This window comes from Athene noctua, chromosome 28 (assembly GCF_965140245.1).
Source record: "Athene noctua chromosome 28, bAthNoc1.hap1.1, whole genome shotgun sequence".
In the NCBI taxonomy this organism is placed as follows: Eukaryota; Metazoa; Chordata; class Aves; order Strigiformes; family Strigidae; genus Athene; species Athene noctua.
The window spans coordinates 2177952-2192270 of NC_134064.1; positions in this window are offsets into that span (position 1 = coordinate 2177952).

The window sequence follows — 14319 nt, forward strand, 5'->3', positions numbered from 1 at the left end:
CCAAATAAATGGATAACACTTATTCCACCTGCAAAATGTTGCTTTTGCTGGTGGTCACAGACCAAAACCTGCTCAGAAACAGCAGAGAAGTAAAAAAAAAAAAAAAAAAAAGAAAAAAGCAATAAAGGATCATCTCACTTTTCAGTGCCTTTTAACTCCTATTTAGTGCTGCTCACATAAATTTTGGAGGCCCCAAACCAAATAGGAAGCTCTGAGGGGACACCAAAAGGCACATTTGGGTGTACTCAAGCCCCAGACAAACCCCTACGTTGTGTCACCACCGCACACGTCCTTGGGAGAGCAGGAAGCACCAGGACCAACAGATGCCCATCGTCTGTGCACTGAGCACAGGTTAACAGCGAACTCCAATTTCTTGACAGTAAATGCATAAAATATTTTTAATCCCTCGGTTGCTGCTTCCTTAGATGTGTCAGTCACGCTACAAGATATTTTCAGGCCAAGCACGAGGACATTCGGACTCAACAGCTTATTGCTAAAAATAGTCATGTTCCCTTGAAAGGCACCTTCCTGCAGCCTCTGTCCTGCACCGGCTCCAGGGAAAGAAAAGCCCCCCAGATTGCACCAATCTGCTATTTTGAAACCATTTTTGTCTGCAGCATCAATAATTTAATCCAGCTGTTTCCTGGCAGCAGGTCTCCAAAGGGCCCCAGCTCCTGCTGCAGATGGAGAGAAGAGCTCGGTCTCCGTCCCCCTTCTGCAGAGGTGCTGGGGGGCTCACACAGGCTGCAGAGTCTGTGCCAGACAATAACACATAAGGCCCCAAACCCCCCATTATTTCTCCTACTGACAACAGTCCTGCTGCCCCAAAACCCTCGCACCTTCCACACCTAAAGGATAGGGAGCAGGTGGGACTGCAAGAGCTGGAGTCACCTTCCAGCTTTACTCTTCCCCTTAACATTTGAATATCACCCAGATCTGAATTTCAGCCTCAAAATATTAAACTACATTTGATTTCTTTAAGACTTTTTTTTCCTCTTACACCCCAAAACAATTGCACCAGCTGCTTTAGCGACAGCTTCACCGCTCGGCACCCCCGTGGCGGTCGGCGATGCTCACTGATCGATGCCAGGACAGACCTCCCGCAGCTGAACTCGCAGCAGCTGGGAAAATAGGGACTAAATAACTCGGAGGCAGAACTTCAGAAACATTTACTATCCGAGGCAGAAATGCCAATCACAAAACGAGTCGCCCAAGCTGCCTTTCCACCAGTGTTCCCCATTACAACCCAGTACCGATCGACACGAAGAGCTGCCTCCTCTATTTGGGCTTTTGAATAATAAAAGCACTGAAGTTTTTATAAATCCAGAGTTCTTGCATAAACCAAGAGACATCAAATGCTGATCAGCCTCTGGCCAAACACACCAAACATATGTTTAGCCATATTGCCAGAGATTAAATCCCCAATAATAAGAAAAATAGGTTCTAAATAAGAAAACTACTGTTTAGCATGAAATAGCAGAGGTTTATCTGTGGGGGAATGCCATCAAAGGTGCAGTACCCAGGGTGAGTCTTAATTGCTATTAATGACTAGCCGGACGAAAACTCCAGCTACTAAGACAAACCAGAGCTGCAAGTCATCTATGTCAGCACTAATCAAACCTTGCTGGATAAAACACAGCCACCAAGCTCAACACTGCGCAGCTGCGAGGGCAGCTCTGTGTACAAGATGCCTGGCATGACAAAAACCTCCTCCAAAAGAAAAATAAAGGATTGGCGTGAATTCTAGTGTCCCTGCTTAATCCTGAACAGGTGCCATATCAGGCTGTCCAGTGGTCATTTCCCTTTACAGTGATATTTTGCCCTAAAAGTACTTTTTCCAGCATGGGTCTCAGCTTGAAGTCATCGCACAAATGATTCATCTGTTGCAGGAAAACCAGCAGTCGCAGGGAGGAACCCGATTAAAAAAAAAAACAAAAAACCCAAACCAATTGCATACAAAGGAAATAAAAGGCACTTTTGGCCAAGGACAGAGCAGCTCTATTGGCCCAAAATCCCAGTGTGGCACTGAGGGATCCGAATATCAATGCAATATCCACCAGCTGTGCTTCCTCAGAAGTCAAAATTTAAGTGGAAAACATAAAAAGATGACTGCGCCTGCCTACAAATCATCCCTAACCCCCCCGCCGCCTCCCTCCTCCAGCCGTTTCTGCCTCCCCTTCAATCCTTACCCATCCCAGTAGCCTTTCCTAGGTTCGAAAAGCATGGAAATAATTAAGGTCTTTTCTATCTCTTGCCTTCAGGAGCTTTATCCATCCTGACAGTTGTTGGAGCTGCTCATGATACAATTATCTAATCAAGCCCTTCCTCTGGCAGCGTGCACCGAGGGAGAGGAGGCGAAGGCTGCGTGCTCCTGGGGCAGCAGCGAGGTGCTGGCAGGTCCCTTTTGCCATCACCCTGCCAGGTGGTACAAGTCACCACAGTGTTTCCTCTGCGAGATTTTGCAACGACAGGGTGTAAAGTCACATGCAAGCCATAAAGATTCCCAAGGTTTATTTTACTTTTTTTTTTTTTTTTCCCTACCCCACCAGAACAGCAAATCTGTAGCTTAAAGCCATTTTTCTTCCAACCGTGCAGGCCACAAGCTGCCACCCAAGACACAATCACATTTCTTGGGCTCATTACAGCCCTAAAAGAAAAGTGGAAAACTCAAACTCACCCACAGGTATCTCCGCTGTCCCCCACCCCGCAGCCAGGATCTCCAAGGACAGTATCTCAGCTCTACCTCCCTTTGGAAAAAAACAAGCCCCTTCTCTTTTAAGAGCAAAGCACGTTAAAGCACAACCTGCCTGGAAATAACAGCACTTGTCTGACAACGCCCAGCACATTGAAAATTTGGCAATTTCTCAAACGCCCTTAAGAAATGCTTTTAAAGGAGGGAATCCCAGGCTTTAGTTGCACCAGTCAACTATTTATAACTGGTGTTTTTTTGGCATACTCAAAAAAAACACCCCAATCACGCTGCAGGAAGCTGTAGCTAACCCAGGAGTTTTCTATGGGAATTCAGGGCCGGCACATTCTGGGCAGGATGCTGGCCAGTAGTGAGCAAACCCCATCCAGCTTCACACCCAAAACATTTCTACTTATCCCAAGCAATGGTTGCTACACTCCAATCATGCGGTGCAATCGTTGAATTTCTAGGAACTGAGCTGCAAACTGCTCAGGGAAGGTGTGCATGAAGCCAGAGATTTGCATGGAGCCCAGACACCAAAATCTTCCCCCAGATTATCCCTAAATTTCCCTTGCCCTGAGACTCTGCATCCTCCCACCGTGCCATTTCCCCTCCACCCTTCAGCGGTGAGACAAGGTGAGGCACATCCCTTAACGGGTTTTTGATTAGTTGGAAACACACTATCTTTGAGCATAGGCTTGGAGACGCACGAGTCAACGCCCAAAATAAAAAAAAAAAAAAAAGAGGAAAGAAGAGAGGCAACCCCAGCAAGATGTATTCGGGTTTAAATTGCTTAGAGCAATCATCCAATTTAGCCGACTTCATTTCATTTGTGCGCAGCCTCCAGAGCGGGGCTGTTTGCGTTACGGATAATCTCCGCTCTTCATTTAGAGCACTTTTGGCAGACGTTGCCGGGTCGAAATAAAGCCGTCATTTAATAAATAAAAGGCCAACACTTGGAAACACACGGCGCTCTCGCTGTAACGAGGAGTTATAGCGAGCAGAGCCGCGGAGGCGCGCGGCTGCTTCTTCGCGTGCTGCGAGTCGAGCGCCGAAGGGGCCAAAGCCAAACCAGAGAGGTTTTTCCTTCTGCCAACGCAGAAGGCAGGAGCCTGCAAGACCAAGAGACCTCCTGATAAAGATGCCATCATTAGAGAGGATGAGCTTGCACCACATCCTGCTTTTGCACACATTATGTTTTCCTCCCCAGGGGTCTTGTCCAGGGCTGTTGCTCCTTCTCAGCCTCAGCGGTGGGTTACAACAGCTGTCGAATGACCTCAGAAGCACTTTGCCTAAAAATTAGGCACAGCTTTGCTAAAGCTGTAGCAATCACCCCAGAATCCCACAGATCACCTTCCCCACCACACGCTGTCCAACATGCCCTGGGCATCTGGTACAGGGAAAATATCAATAAACTCATGCTTAGCCTGGGATTGCATTGAGGTAGCTCTTGCTGCGGAGGCCACAGGACCCGAGATTTCTTTTTAAGTACAAAAAGCCCAGAAATTTTCATCTTCTCTTTGGTCTCTGGTGCTGCTGCACACCAGCACGGATGTTATGGCTGGCGATGCTTGGAGCTTTTCAAAAGGACCCAACACCTTCCTATCAAAAGAGCCCTCATGAGGAAAAAAAAAGAGAGAGATTAAAAGCTTCTCAGAAGCAGAGATTTAACAGCTGCGTCCCCCTCCAGCGAGAGTACCTGAACCTTTGGGCTCCTGCATCTTGCAGCTTTGGTTGAGAGGCTGCTTCCGGGAATAAGGGCTTTTTCTTTTTTGCCCCCCAACCCTCCAGACATTATTGAATTCATCAAGATGATAACAGCCAAGATGAGATCAGATCCCCAGAGTGCTCATCTCAAAGATGCCCATGGCTTGCAAGAAGGGGGCAGGGGGGAAAAAGAAAAAGGATGGGCAGGGGGGAAAAAGAAAAAGGATGGGCAGTGCAGAGATGCCTCTCCTTTACAAAGAAGCTGGAATAGGGGCTAGCAAAACCAAAAATTATCAAGTCATGCATTTCTTATTCTTTCCTTAGTTCCAGTTAGTTCCAACACTGTCCTACAAGGAGGCTGGCTAATTTGCTAAAAAAAAAAAATTTCCTCAGCCACCTGACATAGCCCAACAAACCCCATTTTAACCCATTCAGGCAGCTCAGTGCCAGTGCGGTAAGATGGGCCTTGCCTTATACCCAGCCCAGAATTGCTTGGGTTAAGCAAAGTTTAATCAGGTGCCAAACACAACAAAAGCCATGGGGCTGCTTAGAATGCTTTAAGTCCCCAAACCACTGAGAGTTTGGCACTCAGAACGTGCTATATTGTAACCTCCAAAAAAAGCCTTTCTCAGCAGGCAACAGCAATAACAGCAAAGCCCACAGGAACGTGCCAACAGCAGCATCTCACGCACCCCGTGCCACCGAGCGACCCCCAACCCTTTTCATCCCAAATCCCCCATGTCCGTGGACATCGTGCACTTGTTTGGCCATTGCACGAACCTTTGTACTCCGAGAGTGTTTCCCCCTGGCTCTCAGCACAAAATAGTAAATAATTGAGTCAGGCGACACGGAGACAACAGCACACGTGGCTTTAGATGCCAGAAATAAGCAGCTGTAGAGCATCAGGAGCAGACCTGTCCCCCCAGATATTGAGCACTGCTTTGTAGCTTTAATTAAACAGCAGCAAACTATGAGCTGCATACTTTTTCCTTAATTAATTCATTTACTGCACCAGACCCTTCTGCCTGCAGAGCAGCACCTCAACACCCTTCTGTCTTCCAAGAAGACTTTGAGTAGGAAAAAAAAAAAACCCACACCACAATTTAACTTCCTGTAGCAAAAGTTCACTTGATTTTTCTCCAACACACATTTCTGTCCTGCAGTGGCTCCTCACATTTTCACATTGCCTGTTCACACGTTAATTCCTCTCTTTCCATCAGCCACTGTCAAGAATTATTCCTCTTTCCCTCTTTTATTGACTTTGGATCTGTAACACAAGAGTTCTCATACTCAAACCAATTGCTCACCTCTCATTCAATTTGGCCAACACATCCCTAGCTGTGCTTATACAATCTCAACCAAATTTCAGGCTGGAGTTATTTATGACCATCAGCACAAATTGCATTTTGGGAGGGGGAAAAGGAGGGAACAACCACAGCTAAAATAGATTAACCACTTTTTTTTTTTTTTTTTTTTTAGGAAGCAGCTAGAGAGCAAGATGCAGTTTAGCTCATGCTAAAACACTTTGGGCAAGTTTTCTTTATGACTCATCCAACTTAAGGCTCAGCTGGAGAGAAGTGCTTTCCAAGCCATGTGTATCTTTTACTCCAGTCCACCCCAAATTCATGATAGCAGAGGGCTGCACCTCCAGCCACATTGTCTTTGCAATCAGAAGCTCCCTAACTCAAACCCACCCAAAGTTCTGGTTTCCCTTGGGCCCCAGCATCAATTCTGAGGATGTTTAGCCCCACTTTCAGGATGGCATCCTTCCCACACACATCCCCAGATCCTCTGTTGCCTTCAAACTGAGGATGTACCCAGCAAACATCCCTTTCCTAACAGTCCAGGATAAAAACAAAAACAAAAACAAAAACAAAAACACTTTATCTCCTGGAAGATTGTTTCCCAGAAGGTTCAGTATTTCCACCATGAAATAACAGCGAGAAATCCCAGCCAGGAGAGCGAGTTGGAGACAAAATTACATGTGGACAATGGATCTGCTGTGGAAGAAGGGCTTTCTGCAGTTATTTTTGAGACAGAACAGTATCAGCCAATTAAACCACACCAAAAAAAGCCCCACATTAAAACAAGAGTCAGTGGTTTGCATACAAAAATGCCAGAGGAAAGCGTTGTATTCCTCAGCTAAAAGCATCTCTTGCTGCTTTTTTATGCACAGCTCGCTCCTGTCAGCCCCTGCGGTCAGAAGGTTGAAGTTTCTTATGGAAATAGCCTTCTTCGAGGAAGCATCTCTCTCTTGAGTCCTCTGGCAAAAGCTGATCTGAATCTCACTTAATATTGCATCTTTGCAAAGAGGATGAATTAAGAGGTTCTGGGAATTGAAAATAGTTTAATTAGCTACTGCTTGGTCTAGGGCCCAGCTCATTAATTCATTGACAGCTACAAGAGAGCTTGCAAAGCTGATTTTACTGGAGGAGATGATAATTTGTAACCACAAATATCATGAAGATAGCATCACTGTTGCCTCTTTTTTTTTTTAACACGGCAACCAATAACTGAAGCTGCAAGAGGTGTTTGCAAAACAAATTCCTCTGCAACAATCCTCTGGATCAAGTTTGCCAGGGCTCACCGGCCCCAGGCATGAAGTATTAATAAATTTTACAACCCCACTGTTAATAAATTAAATTGTTTACAAGAGTCATCAGAGCCAAGCTACCAGCGATCCACAAGACTCACACTGAACTATTTTTATTTAGTGTTTACTCTCAGCTGACCTCCTTGTGCCACCCCAGCTCCACGGCATGAGGATAGATGCTGCTGTTACCGCTTCCAGCTAGGCAAAAAAAAAGCTTTTTTCTCCCCAGTTTTCCCCTCCCCACACAAACTGACAGTCTCTGGCTGAGCCCTTCATCCCAATGACCTGCTTCAAAGCTTTGCAGGCAGGTTTTCTGCTAAAACACAGCAGGCAACGGGCTGCTGCCCCAATTTTCCAGCCCAGAAGCAACTCTTGGGTGTGACGATGAGCTGGCAGGTAGCTCGGTTGCAAAGTTGGAAAGTCCCATGAGATATTTTTAATTTTCCCATCCCCAATAGCATGAGGATGCTCAAACAGAGACCCAGAGCAGTGGGGAACTGCCATCCTCAGAGATACTCCAAGCCACTGAGACATGGACCTGAGCAAGCTCATCTAAACCTTTCCCACCCAAATGGTCTGGAATCTTCACCAGGAAAAGCTGGGAACAACTTCCCTGGAGCTGGACAGCATCAATCGCCTCGTTATTCAGCCCATCCATCTAATGTGTATCTGAAGGGGCCCTTCAAGGCCCCTTAGGCTCTTCTCCTCTGGTGACAGGTAGTTCTGGAGCAGCAAACCCGGAGGAGCTACCCCTGTGCTGCATTTGGGGTTGGCCTCAGCACGAAGACCTGCGTGGAAGGGGAGAAAACACCAGGGTTTAAGTCATCCAGCAATCCTGCAGCTCTCAGCTTTTAGATGCAAAACCAAGAACGACCAGAATCCAACACCACGGGAAAACATCTAAGAGGAAGACACCCACAAAAAGCCCAGAGCCAGCACAGTCAGAAGACACCACGTCTGGTGTCATTTACTCTATTGGTCACCCAAGGCTCCGCAGCTCTCCGCGTCACGTCTGCAGTAGCTGGTCACTCCTGTGATGGAGGCGAACCCCAAACCTCCCACATTTACAACCCAAGAGGGTCTTGCCCATCACTGGCCACTTCCCAGGGGTGCACCCAGCTGGGGAGGCAAAACCAACCCCACGTTTCAAGTGCAACAGCACAGAGGTGGGACAAGCCCAAAACCCATCAACTCCTAGAAGATTTTTTAGGGAGAAAGATAAGGAAACGCATCTCCCCTAGGGTTGAAACACACCTCCAAGCCAGGTCTGCTCTGAGGGGCCCACAGCCAGGCTTTACACGCTTTGCTTTACCACCAGTCACCCCTTGCAAGGCCGGGAGCGTTGCTAGGACACCTGTGCCAGGCTTCAGTGATTTTGGGCTGAAGATGTGTCGAAAAGCAGCAGGGGGCTCCAAAAAGGGAGGGAGAAATTAAGGAACAAGCTGCCAGGGAGACCTACGAGCTGCGCAGAGGAGTCCAGCACTCAGCAACGCTTCTCCTTTCTGTGAGGAACTGCTCTTGCTGTTTGGGGCAAAAGACCCAGGAGGGGGCTGGCCATTCCCTGCACGTTGGGGCATCTGCCAAAGCAGCACCAGCTCCACCCTCTTCACCCTTTAAACCTGCACACAGACTATTTTTGATCCCATTATCCTTCCTCTCCTCATTAAGCAGCATCACCAGGTAACAGAGAGAGGGGAGGGGCAACCCTTCCCTCTCCTGGTCCTACGGATTCCTCTCTGCAGCTCACCAGTAAGAGACAAAAAACTGCCATTCCCACAGCAAACTGCCCCTCCATCAGCTCTTCCTGCAAGAAGTCACAGCTCATCCCCATCCTAGTCATGACTGTTGGGCAGTCAGGCTTAAAAAATGAGGCAGGACCTTTGAGGCAGGGCAAGTAGCTGCTACCCCTGGTTATGGGCCAAATTCTTTATGCCCTAAATCCTTCCTGCAGACCCCCAAACTGCTGCACCACCAGCCAGCCCCGAAGTTCAAAGCAAAGACGTTTTGCCTGGAGCAGGGGAAAAGGCTTTTGAACTTCCACAAAGGCTTCTGAAGAGCACAAAGACAGGTTTTTCACCCACCTATCCAAACCATTTGATTAGTTGGGCATGCCAAGCCTAAAATAATAGTTAAGCCTAAACCTAGATTTGAGCCTTCTTCCACCTGAGGTGTAGAATAAAGAAAGCAAGTGAGGGGATGGGTAGGAATGAACCCTGCAATGAACCCCCTCAAGGCATCTTTCAGGGAGATGGGAAGCTAAACTGAAAAGAAATTTCAGCAGGGAACGCTCTGAGCCAAGTCAAATGTTGCTGGTGAAAACCTGCATTTGAAGTAAACAGGAAAACTAACACAAGCTGGATTAAATCTGCAAATAATTACCTACAGGCAGGAGAGGTCTGCTCAGCAGCCTGTGCCCAGGCAGAGGATATTTCAGCATTCACAGGCAGGTGCTAAATCTAACCCAGCACTGGGAGTGTGGGATGGCTCCTTCAGGAACCTGCTATCAGCCCTTCCTGGATCGGCATTTTCCTTTCCCCGCTTATCTTGGAGTCACAGCAGCAAACAAATCCCTGTATTTTATTTTGCGAGTGTAGGTTTAGCTTGCTTTTTGCTTTTTGCTTTTTTTTTTTTTTTTAATATTCCCAGTTATTTTCTCCTCTCAGACTCTAAAAGTGAGGACTCCTCCAGCAGCACTGCGTGGCTCATTGCCGCTGCAGGCGGCTTCGGAGTCGCAGCAGAATCAGTGGGTTGACTTAATTATAAAGCAGGATTTTAAAACCCCGTTCCAAGTCGCTTCACCTGGGGAAGATGTCAGGTTCCCCAGTATATTTTCTTACCAAACCACATCTCCCCAACTTCACAACTCTCTCTGCTGCCCATTCCCCCATCACTACATCTATTAAAGCTGGATTTTGGTGGCTGTACAAACCTCCAGCATGATTCATGGGGGTTTGCCCATCGTTACCTTGGGGTTCCACAGTGATGCAAGAAATCCCCCCAGTTTATCCTTCCTCTCATCTTGCTCTACAGCCCAGCGCTGCTGTGGTCACACAGGGACCCTGTTGCAACAGGGATGCTGCAATGCAACAGCTTTAGCAACTTTTTAGCTCACATACGGTACTTAATAGTTCCCTTGTTCTAGGAAGCTACAAAAGTCTGTAGGGGCATACAGCAAATGGAGCACTCCCTCGTTCACCAGTTTACGAGTCACATCGCTGATTGTCACCACAGAACAGCTCTTGCTGGGGCAGGAGGTGACTTACAGAGCACACAATCAACCAAAACATCCTCAAAAACCTCATTTCTAAGGAAACCATTTAACACGCTCCTTCTGCAAGGTCAGGAAATTTAAAAAAAAAAAAAAAAAAAAAAATCAACCCAAACGCACAAACAACAAAAAACCACAACAAAACACACCCAACAACAACAACAAAAAGTTTTAAAGGGCTTTACAAAGATTTCATACTAGCACAGCATTACCCTTAAACAGAGCATCTTCAATGCCCAGCACCCCTGGCACAGGGCAGGCTTCCTCCCCAAGGAAAGAACCCCCATCTCATGCCCCCCCCAAACAGGGAGATTTCACTCACCTCCTGCTAAAAAGCACAAAGCAAACTTACATTTAGCAAACCCACCACAGCTTAGAGCCCCCCCAACCTCCACCCACTTTGCTTTTGAGCCTCTAAAGCACAAGGACCTCCAGCACAAAGCCACCTAGGAGCAAGCAGCACGCTCATTAATTAACAAACTACCCCAATTTGGGAGACACCAACCAGCTACAGAGCTCAGAGCTCACCCCCCCCACACAAAGCAGAGCTTAGCGGTGCTCGATTTAAAGCCAAGGCAACATGAGGGAAGGGGGGGAGCTTAGAGAAGGGTGCACTTGCACACACACTTGTACAACCCATCTTGCAGGAGGCAGTTTGTTTCTGGGGCTTTTAGATTTTCGAATTAATGACGAGGAGCAGCTTGGCAAAGGGAGTTATTTCTGCTGGCAGATATCGACGCATCCAAGTGCTGCTCAGTGCTGTGGAAAATGGTTTGTGCGGCTCCTCGCTGTCTCTTCTGCATTCGGGGGGGTGCCAGAACAAGCTGCTTCCCTCCTCTGCTTGAGGGATACACCAGGGCTGATGTTCCCTTTGGATCCAGCTGTTTTAGGAAAAATCATTATTGTCTTGCTGGGTGCAAGCTGTTGTCCCTCACTGGTGCCATACTCCAAATTTAAGCCCAGCTTGATCCACCTGCACTTATTTTACCCAAGCAAAAAGCCACACAAACACCTCTGCCACCAGCTTGCAAGGGGTATTTGCTGTTTAGGACCTGCAGCCACGCTTTGGGGAGGTGGCAAATCTTGAACCTGTTCCCAGTGTTGCTCACACCCGGCTTTACGCAACAGGGAGAGGAAGTCCAAGCCCCCAGCCAGGGTGGATGAAGGAGCTGAAACCTCAGAAGCTGGAAAAAACCCATTTCTGATGGTTCCCTGAAGGACAAGGCCAGTTTTCCCTCCCGGACAACTTTGTACGTGCTTGATGTTACACCGGCCTGGGAACTCCGCTGGGAAACCTATAGCGTAAGAGGTTCCTGTCCTTCTGGAAAACACGACAGGAAAAGGCAAGGTTTTCTCCAGCTGCCAGATACAAAGTGCTCTGAAAGGCTGATGATATACATGAAGGTATACGAGCGTCCCCCGGGGATGGGAAGGAGGGAGCTTGTTGGAATAGCCCGGAATAGCACTGGCACCTTCATGGGGACCCGCAAGCGTTAATTAGCTGTTAAAAGCTCGCAATAAGCTTTTTGGCTTTGCCAAGCAATAAATACATCTGTTCTCCCTCATACAGGTTTCTATCCTAGGACTGATTTATTTGTTTTTCCCCTTTAATCTCTTCCAAAAGAAAGAAAACATATCCTTTGGGTGAAATTCCCCCTGAGTGCCCAACGCTCAGCGGTCTGCACGCGCCGATACACACACGTCCCCTCCAGAGCCTGCTCTGGTCAAGACATCAGGCTGCATTTCAATTCTTTGCACAGCAGCAGCACAGGAAAAAAGATTGCTGTTTTATTTCAACGGGAGCATGCAAAAGCATCGCCCTGTTTTTCCTAAAGGGGAAACTGAGGCAGGAGGAAGGGATGTGCTCGCTCTTGGCCCTGCCGCGATCCTTGGGGTGATGCTACCAGTTTGGAGCAATTTGGGGATGGAGGGAGTGGGAAAGGATTTGCTGGGGTGGGCTGAGACGGCCGCTAACGTTGTCCCCACCAGCCAGGGCATCCGTTCCGCTGGGGCTCACCCTTTGGCAAATTTATGGCAATACCCCAAACCAGCCTGGTTGGAGGGGGGAAGGTTGGAAATGCCACTCCCAGCCAGCCTTCCCCAGCCCCGCAGGCTGCTCGCCCATCAGTCCTCCCGCATTTTTAGGCAATGCTGCCATCGAGTGGTCCAGGAGCATCCGGATGCGGGAGGAGCCACCGGCCTGGACCCCTCTGGGCTTGTCACCCAGGCAGCCCCTACTCCCAGAGCGGCTGGAAACGCAGAGGCCCTGGTTGAAACACATCTCCTTCATCCATCCTCGGGTTAAAAAGCTCCGTCTCACTTCAACAGCTGACCTGGGCTTGGGGACTAAAGATTTTCAATCCCTCAGGCTTCCCTAAGGGCTTCCTCCTGTGTAAGAGCCTAAGAGCATCCTCCCTCCACAACGCTCAGCTCTTCAATCCAAACCCCAATTTCTCCCAGTTTTCCGGAAGCCGCAGCTTTACCTGGAGCCGTTCATCCAGCTCAGCGCTTCTCTTCCACCGATTTGGGAGGCTGCATCCCGAGAACACCATTTTTAGGAGCATCCTTTAGGAAACCAGAGGGATACGCTCAGCTCTCCACGGTGATTTTCCTCTTTGTTGGTGCATCCCGAGGGAAAACCAGCTCTCCTGGCAGGCAGCAACTCAGTTGTTATGTTTTTGCCCACATTTGGCAAAAACCCCAACACTGGAGGAGTAAGTTAAAATCACCCCTGTCTGGTGGATTTTATAAACCTGGACTGTGGGAAGGTGCGAATCTCCGTTTGCAGTTTAATTAGATTCCAACAGCTTATTCATGGGAGAAAAGACTCTTTTCACGGAGAAGGTTTCACCAGCCCAACAGGAACTGTGTTTGCTGTGGGAGCGAAGGGGCACTAAAATGAAACGTCCTGTTTGCAGTGGTAGGGAGCTGGTCACGCCGGAGGGGGAAGACCTTTCCCTTCTTTGAGATATCAAATATTTGCTTTGTTCCTCGGGGATGCAAATCACTCACCGGCCACAATGTAAAGCCGTTTGGAGAAATCCCACGGCTGTTATATCGGAAAGCTTTAGAATATAGAATATGTAAAGAGAATAGGATATATAAAATATAGAAGCTTTACAACGAGCAGGTTTTAAGGTGCTGTGACTTTTTAGAGCACTTTTGGCCCAGACGCACGTCAGCCCCCCAAAAGGATGCAAAGCACGGGGCGATACTGAGGGCAAAGAGATTGGAGAGAGGATGAGGAGTGAAAATGGGGGGTGAGGGGGCAAATCTGGGGGCTCCCGCCCGCTGGGAAGGGCAGCTCTGCGCTGCGGGAGCGGCACGGGGGGGGGCTGCAGCCCCGGGGCCCAGCCGAGCCCCCCCGGGCCGGGCGGAGGGGAGCGGGGGGGCCGGGGAGGGCTCTCGGGGCCGGCTCTGCCCCCCGCTCGCTGGCACCGCCCGCGCCGCTTATAAAAGCCCCGGTGGCGCCTCGCTCGCCGCAGCCGGTTCCGCGGCACCGGCTGCAGCCCGAGACCTGCCCGGTGCCCAACCGGGAGGAACCCGCAGCCCGAGCCGGTCCTGAACCGGGGGGACCCGCATCCTGAACCGGCTGCGCCCCGAGCCGGGAGGGACCCGCATCCCGCACGAGCTCCGGTCCCGCATCCCCAACCGGCTCCCGTCCTGAACGGGGAGGGACCCGCATCCTGCTCCGGTCCTGAACAGGGGAGCACCTGCACCCCGACCCAGCTGCACCCAAACCAGGAGGGACCCGCATCCCTCTCCAGCCCTGAACTGGGAGGGACCCGCATCGCGAGCCGGCTGCGCCCTGAATCGGGAGGAGTCCGCGCCCCGGTGAAGCTGCAGCCAAGCCCGGAGGGACCCGCACCCCAAACCAGCCATGTACCCCAAACCGACTGCACCCTGAAGCAGGTGAGTCCTATGCCCCGAACCAGCTGTGCCCCCCGAACCAGCTGTGCCCTGAACTGGGAGGTACCTGTGCCCTGAACCAGCCATGCACCCCGAAGTGGCTGCCTGCTGACCCAGGAGGGACCTGCACCCCAAATTTGTCCCCTGATCCTG